The sequence below is a fragment of the Homarus americanus genome, unplaced genomic scaffold (genome assembly GCF_018991925.1).
Source record: "Homarus americanus isolate GMGI-L3 unplaced genomic scaffold, GMGI_Hamer_2.0 scaffold7626, whole genome shotgun sequence".
NCBI lineage: Eukaryota > Metazoa > Arthropoda > Malacostraca > Decapoda > Nephropidae > Homarus > Homarus americanus.
This window is the reverse complement of record NW_024718273.1, coordinates 20,493,776-20,502,611: the sequence shown is the minus strand read 5'-3', so window position 1 is coordinate 20,502,611 and position 8,836 is coordinate 20,493,776.

The following is an 8,836-nucleotide window of genomic DNA, read 5'->3' as shown; positions in this document are numbered from 1 at the left end:
ACCGTAATTAGTTCGCTCTCGATAAACACGTAAAAACTAATGAACTGTATTCACCTGGCGTAAAAAAAAAAAAAAAGATACTTGCTGATACGTGTTTACAAATTCCGGGGTTTTTGGTGGGAACAGGTAAATGTAGTCAGGTATTATCCCTCTGTAGATGAACAGGAACAGGTGTGTTAGGGAGATGCCGTTGTTGACGCTCGTTGTACACTAGTCGTTCATGTGCGTGGAACAATCTCTAGCTGCTGAATGACGGTGGAACAACCCTTATCATCTTATCAAAGAGGTGGAACAATCTTTAGCTGCTGAATGACGGTGGAACAGCCCTTGGGTGGCTTATTATCTTAACAACAAGACGGTGAGGGGTGAGGGTGAAGGGTGTGAAGGTGAGGGGTGAGGGGTGAAGGTGAGGGGTGAGGGGTGAAGGTGAGGGGTGAGAAGTAAGGGTGTGTGGCACTAGGATGTACAGGAAGACCTAGGAAAGACTCCTTCCCCTCTCAGGTAAGCGAGGAATCCTTCAAGTTAATTAAGGCAGCAGTAAGGAAGACGATACCTCCTTCTTCCTCTCCTCTCTTCCTACTCCTCCTCCTCCTTCTTCCTCCTTCTCCTCTTTCTCCACCCTCTCCTCCTCTTCCCTATCCAGCACCTCATTATTCTCCATCTCTCTGCTATCTCCTACCTCCATACACGTCTCCCTCTCTATCTCTCTTCTTCCTTCCTCATTTCTCTCCCGTTTATCTTCCCCCTCATTACCGTCCCTCTCTCCTTCCCATCTGTCTCTTCCTCCCTTTATCTCCATTTGTCTTCTTCTCCTATTGTCTCTTTGTTTTTTCTTTTTGTCTCCCCTTTCACTTTCTTATTGCTTCTCTTCATCTGGTTCCTAGTACCCACCTCTCTTTCTTTCTCTCTCTTCTTACTGCACCTCTCTTGCTTTCATCATCCAAGTGAGGGAAGGAAGACATAATTAGTTAGAGACAAAGAAGTTAAAAGAGAGAGAGAGAGAGAGAGAGAGAGAGAGAGAGAGAGAGAGAGAGAGAGAGAGAGAGAGAGAGAGAGAGAGGTGAGGAGTGCTTAACTTACATGGGTCTTCCCTCATTCCCCTCGCCCTATCTCCCCCCTTCCCTCCCCTTCCCTCCCCTTCCCTCCTCTTTCCCTCCATTTCTCTCTCCCTCACCCCTCCCTCAACCCTCACTATAAAGAAGGAAGACAATCCTCTCTTCGTCACTCGCCCCAAAAAGAAAATTTTCAATTAATATCCAAACGACGTTAATTTATTAGGGACAGGTAGATGCAATTAAGGACCCCCCCCCCCCCTCACTGTACCACCTGGGTGCGTTGATTGTTAACCCTTTCAGGTGCCCCAAATGGGGGAAAAATGGCAAAGGGGTCTGGTAGATAAGGTCCAAAGGGGTGGTAGTAAAGGGGTCTGGTGGTTATTATACAGGTAAAGTAGTTAAATACATCTTCACTACGTGGGTATTAGTTTGTACAGGTGAGTCACTTTACCTGGCCTTTAGTGACCGGGTTATAACACACAGGTGTACGGTAATGGCTAGCAGGAGTTACGACCACCGACCGACACCTGTTGATCGGTCCCTGCTGCCAAGATCAGCGGCTATAGACCCGTGTAGGGGCGAGGAAGAGGGGCGTGACATACAAACAACTCGAGGGTGATGTTCCACCTCAACTCTAGGTGCTCCTCGACCCACTCATTAAAGGATCTAGGGTTAGGTTAAGAAAGTTGGAGTTTGGGTAATTACTTCGCCTAATGACTCTTGGAAAATTTTCATTCATTTTACAACCCTAATTAAAGTCTTTCCTGTGTTGATATTTAGAGATTTTTTTTTTTATGGAAATGATAAAGTAGTTAAGAAAGTTAAGACTGACATCCTCCACCAGGGCGGGTTGACCCAGGCCAGCAGGTGATCTACAACAACAGGTTTATTAATAATACAATACCTGTTGCTCACCTGGGAGGACGAGTCGACGTTATATTGTTAATGTTGGAACACCTCATTGGTGTCCTACAGGTAAGGTATCTGAGTCCCTGGCTGGTGTAGTTTAAGAACAACAAATATACAATATCTTAATCCTTTTGAATACAGTGAGATATACCTATACACCTTGAGTACGATGTATAATGTACTCGGAGGGTTAAATCATTGTATAATCATGAGGTTAATGTCATCAATAACAACAAGAGTAATGTCTAGCAAGATTTAATTACCTATATCACTGAAGGTCTTCTAGCTTAGCCAGGTGTTTAAGTCCCACACACTCATCCTACCACACACACTCATCCTACCACACACTCATCCTACCACGCACACTCATCCTACCACACACACACACACACACTCATCCTCCCACACACACTCATCCTACCACACACCACACACTCATCCTACCACACCTTGTCCTACCACACTACTTCATCCCTACCACGCACACTCATCCTACCACGCACACTGGTCCTGCACACACACACACACACATGCCACACCCCCTTCCTCTACCACACACACACCTCCAGTCCTCCCACAGACACTCTCATCCCCCACACTTTAACACATACCCACCATCATCGTCACCATCAAGACCCTCCTCTCCCCCACACACACAGAAGACCAAGACAGCTCCTCTTTGAAGTTCTCTCACAGCCTTCATTATGAACTGGTGTCGAAGTCATTACCTTCCTCTCGTTCCCAAGACACGAACTCAGATATTCCCTCCAAACTATATAATTCACGTATCATATTTTTAATTTATATCTCAAAGTGAAATTAGGTCTTTCTATAATAACACCTCAATTCTGATTCGAGAGCATTATGACTCATTGATGGCTGGAGGAATTAAGTTACTTGAGATGATGCATAGAATGACGACTGTGTGTATATCAAAGAACTTAAATAATATTCTAGTGAACCTCAGTGAATCATAATGAACCCTCTATGAACCCCTATTGAACGCCCAGTGAACCCCTGTGTTAATATTAGTTAGAATTGTAGAAGGTGTTGATAATAGGCCCTTGATGTTTGTGATTACAGAGTCCCTTGATGTTTGTGTTTACAGAGTCCCTTGATGTTTGTGTTTACAGAGTCCCTTGATGTTTGTGTTTACAGAGTCCCTTGATGTTTGTGTTTACAGAGTCCCTTGATGTTTGTGTTTACAGAGTCCTATGATGTTTGTGTTTACAGAGTCCCTTGATGTTTGTGTTTACAGAGTCCCATGATGTTTGTGTTTACAGAGACCCTTGATGTTTGTGTTTACAGAGTCCCTTGGTGTTTGTGTTTACAGAGACCCTTGATGTTTGTGTTTACAGAGTCCCTTGATGTTTGTGTTTACAGAGTCCCTTGATGTTTGTGTTTACAGAGTCCCATGATGTTTGTTTACTCGGTAAACATTGCTCTCAGATGATTCTGTCAACTCAATAACAAACACCTATGGAGAGATTAGCTAATACACTTTATTACACTGAGGTTATGGATACATGACTGTCACCCTTCACTTTATGTGTATTGTGTTGTCAGAGGTGTAGCTCAGGGTGTTGTCAGAGGTGTAGCTCAGGGTGTTGTCAGAGGTGTAGCTCAGGGTGTTGTCAGAGGTGTAGGTCAGGGTGTTGTCAGAGGTGTAGCTCAGGGGTGTTGCTGTGAGGTGTAGGTCAGGGTGTTGTCAGGTAGCTCAGGTGTTGTCAGGGGTGGCTCAGGTGCTGTCAGAGTGTGTAGGCCAGGGTGTTGTCAGAGGTGTAGCCTACGTGCTGTCAGGGGTAGCTCAGGTGCTGTCAGAGGTGTAGCTCAGGGTGTTGCCAGGTGTAGCTCAGGTGTGTTGTCAGAGGTGTAGCTCAGGTGCTGGGCTGGAGTGTGTAGCCTGTGTTGTCAGAGGTGTAGCTCAGGGTGTTGTCAGAGGTGTAGCTCAGGGTGTTGTCAGAGGTGTAGTGTTGTCAGAGGTGTAGCTCAGGGTGTTGTCAGAGGTGTAGTGTTGTCAGAGGTGTAGCTCAGGGTGTTGTCAGAGGTGTAGTGTTGTCAGAGGTGTAGATCATTACCCCAGGTACACGGTGAGAGTCAGGTGAGTGTAGAACTCGGCTGGTCTACACAGGTGTGAAGGACAACAAAGAACTCTACGGCTGCCACACTGTGTTGTCCCTAAACCACCAAAACTAAATTTATGGAGAAATTGAATGAGGTTTAACGCTGATAGCATTGGGGCCGACAGTTAAATGAATCATGTCAGTGAACATGAGTCCGGGAAGCAAATTCCATTAGAGTTGCTCGCTGGCAACTCAAGCGTGTGACTACCAGATGTCACCATACTAGCCGATTAAAATGTGGACATTCATTACAAATTTACTATATTCTCTATTTTTTTGCTTCTGTTTCATGACTTTTCCGAATTGGAGCCAAAATAAGAAGAGAAAACTAAAAAAAAAATTATGTACTCAAAAGAACTATTCAACCCACATGTTTCTCACTATGGACTAGTGGTTGAGAAATAAGGGGTACACACACACACACACACGGTAAAATACTTCTTCCAATGACCAAAGTTCCTTAACATATGATCCAGCTGCTGCCCTCACAACCTTCTGCTATTGCGTGTTACTTGTGTTACTTCCCGTTACTTGTGTTACTTCTCGTTAACAGTAACATCATGGTATATATATATATAACTCCTATAACGGTATATATCTCATTTAAGTCACCTCCGATTTTATTAAACAAAATTATATAACAGTAAAATGATTTTACCTGTTTTAATTACGTTCAAGGCGGGTTAAGAACACACACACACACACACACACACACACACACACACACACACACACACACACACACACACACACACACACACTAGTATAGACGCCTATATATAACTCCTATACCCAGTTCAATAATCATATTCTAATAACAAAATAAACCTTTGAAAATTGAGAGTTAAAAAGTCACAATAGGGTTTAGTTTTGACGAGCATTAATATTATATATCAGTATGGAGGTTTAATTGAACCGGTTGGCTATGGAGGAGAATTGAACCGGTTGGCTGTAATTGCTTGCTATACCTGGGGGTGGGAGACGACAACCACTCTTATGTAGTTAGCGATGGTTCCTGGGTGTAAATTCAGGCCTGTTACAATTGAAGTGAGACCTGTTGTAATAGGGGAAGGGGAGGGAGGAGGGGAGGGAGGAAGGGAGGAATCTTGGGGGTAAGGGATGGGGGGGTTGAGGGAGAGGGAGGAGAGAAGGACGAGGGGCTTTACGTATGAGTGAAGTAGGAGAGAGAGAAGGAGGGGAAGGCTTTTACATGGGAAGAGACGAGAGGGAGATGTTTTTTCTATTCACGTTAGGAGAGAGAGAGAGAGAGAGAGAGAGAGAGAGAGAGAGAGAGAGAGAGAGAGAGAGAGAGATACGTCTTTTAGGTAAGGCCTCCCTCCAGTACCAGTATCAAGGTAAACAAAGCCTGGTTGGTGATAGTAGTAACCTTCATTCATCTACAACCGGTGAAAATAACTACACCATTTTGTGTTTACATTTCAACTTAGATGTTTTTGTTGGTAAAGGAATTTCGTTAGTACATTTAAACGAAATTCTTGATCTAGGATTTTGTTTTGTATGAGGGGCTGGGCATAAGGTGGGTATGAGGGGTTGGGTATGAGGGTTGGGTATGAGGTAGGTGAGGGGGTTGGGTATGAGGGGTTGTGTATGAGGGGTTGGGTAAGGAGGTTAAAAGAGGGTTGGGTATGAGGTTGGGTATGAGGGTTGGGCAAGGAGGGGTGGGGTATGAGGGTTGGGTATGAGGGGTGGGTAAGAGGGTTGGGTATGAGGGTATGAGGGGTTGGGTATGAGGGGTGGGTATGAGGGGGGTTGGGTATGAGGGGGTTGGGTATGAGGGGTGGGGGATAAGGAGTGGGGATAAGGTAACTAGAATCAAGACTAACCGTTCTGTTTTGTTGGACTGAGTTACATTAGTGTGGAAAAGAGAAGCTTTGTTTAAAATGGTCATTACGTTCCGAAAGTTTTCCTTTGTCCATCGTCGTAAAGTTTTCGTTAAAATATTTCATCAGAGTGAGGAGAAACGATTAAACAGCTCTGCCAGTGACTGTTAAGACCTGGGTGAGGTTTTTTTTTTCGCTTCGAGTTGGAGACGAGAGGAGGAAGTGAGGAGGAAAAGCGAGAATTACTGCAGACAAAAGAAGTGATCAAGAAATAAACGAGGGGAGAGCAAATGGTGTAAGAATGTCATAATAAAACAAAGATCAGAAATAAAAACCTGATCTGACACGAACGAAATGATTTAGAATAACACATTAAGTATCTATGAACTTGGGTTATAATATTGCATTAAGCATATCTAGTGTTTGGTTCAGGGTTAAAACCAAACACGTTATGGGAGAGGTCTTGTGGATTGAAAACACTTGGGAATAGATTTTTTTTGAAATATTTAATATCTGTTCGGGATATACCCAGTTCATATTATAAAGTAAATAATTCGATAATTTCCATAACTTTCAAAGTAATGCCCTTAAATATATCATACGTATCTGGTTATTCCTTGTAGCTTCACACAACAAAGCAGTAGTCAATAAAACAGTTCCTCTAACACATAGCTTTCCGCTCCTTAACGCACACCATTGTAGAACACATCTGTCATAGTATTAACAGTGAAGGAACAGTTGCGAATGATGGGAGGACTGTGTTCGCCCATGTTGTAATATAGCTATGAGGGGGGAGGGGGGAAGGAGAAGGGAGGGGGAGAAGGGGAAGGGGAGGGGAAGGAGGTAGAAGGAGGGGGGGAGTAGAGGGGGGGAGACATGTCCTTAATCTCAACATGTACTGTAGATAAGGGCAATAATTCTTAACAAAAATTATTGGCCGTAAAAGACCAAAACGGCAAAAAAGACATACAAAAGTCAGATGGTAATAAGACATGATAATTCTCATTTATTTACACGAGTCTAAAACAAACAGAAAACTATAACAGACTTAACTCTCTTCCTTACGATGAAATTTACAAGTCTAAATCAGACATAAATATTCTATGTCACGTTAAAGGTTTATAAATCTATGCCAGACGCAGCTGTTCCTTCACAAGACACAGATATAGACGCCCCTTGTCATTTCTTCCTTCACCTCCACTACTACACAGGTTCTCATGGTTCTACAGCAGGGTGGGATGAAAACACCATAATTTGCTATCCTTAAGGGAAAACAAGATGATTTGTGAGTACGGCATTAGCATTTTCTGGCAATTTCTGTTGACAAAAAGCACCGCTCACGTGAACACATAACTCCAGGGTGAGAAAATGGTTCCCTCCCAGTTCGTCTTTCTTGCTAGATGGTCCCAGTAGTGAGGGGTGTTGTGAGGGACGCCCTACTGAAGTGTGTGGGTGTAGGATGTGTTGTGAGGGACGCCCTACTGAAGCGTGTGAGTGTATAGTGTGTTGTGAAGGACGCCCTACTGAAGTGTGTGGGTGTAGAGTGTGTTGTGAGGGACGCCCTACTGACTTAGTAAAACTACCAACAATACAATAAAGGCGTTTGGGTAAGGGACACCTATTTACCTTACTTGAACCACCAGTATTGTTACACCACCACAGGGAACACACAACAGTCGTCAGAGGAGCGGTGTTCCTTTAGGGTAAGTTGTCTCGCTACGGTCATACATCACATCCATAATCCAGCATTGACTGACTCACAAGCTAACTCACCTGGAAACTCATATCACACCTGTAAACTCACATCATCACACCTGTAAACTCACATCATCACACCTGTAAACTCACATCATCACACCTGTAAACTCATATCACACCTGTAAAATCATATCACACCTGTAAACTCATATCACACCTGTAAACTCACATCATCACACCTGTAAACTCATATCACACCTGTAAACTCTCATCACCACACCTGTAAACTCACAACATCACATACCTGTAAACTCACATCATCACACACCTGTAAACTCACATCATCACACACCTGTAAACTCGCTCATGGTAAACTGACACCTGAACTCATTTTTCTTTTTCCACTTTCATTACACTGTCAGGTAAGTCATTAACCACACCTCAGATCTCATTAAGAATGTTTCCCAGGATATTTTACTCTCTCTCTCCATCCTTTATCATGAATTCTCTCCCATCTCCTTCATTCATGAAAACATTAAATAGCAAAAATAAATATAAAAAGAGAGAGAAAGGGTAAATGAAAAGTAAATAGCAGAAAGGAATTATATTGTTGAGTTTATTCCTTTCATTCTGCTTACTTCTTCCTCTTCCTCCTCCTCCTCTTCCCCCTCATTTGTCTTAACCCAAGTCCTAATGATTTTTGGTAAGACGTTTGACCTGACTTCCTGAGATTTTCCCTCCTCCTCCTCCTCTTCCCGCGTTCTTCCCTTTCTTCCTACTCCTTGTCTTCTTCCTCCCCTCCTCTTCCTCTTCCCTCCCCTCCTTCTTCTCATCCTCCTCTTTTTCCTCCCCTCCTCTTATTCTCACATCCCATCTTTATCCTTCTCTTCTTCTTCCTCATCTTCACCCCCCCCCTATTCTCCTCTTCCCTCACCTTCCTCCCGCCTCCTCTTCCCTCACCCTCCTCTTCCCTGATCTTCTTCCTCCTCCTCTTCCTCGCTCCCAGCTCTCTCCTCACCTGCCAGGAGTTATTTATCATTTTATCATATACCTTCACCAATTCTTTAAGCGCAGCGGCTGAAAATATTTGTTCCTTCAATGCTTTCTGTTCGAGGGAAGTGTCAGGAATATCCGGCTCAACCATGAAGGAAGTGTCAGGAATATCCGGCTCAACCATGAAGGAAGTGAAAGGAATATCCGGCTCAACCAT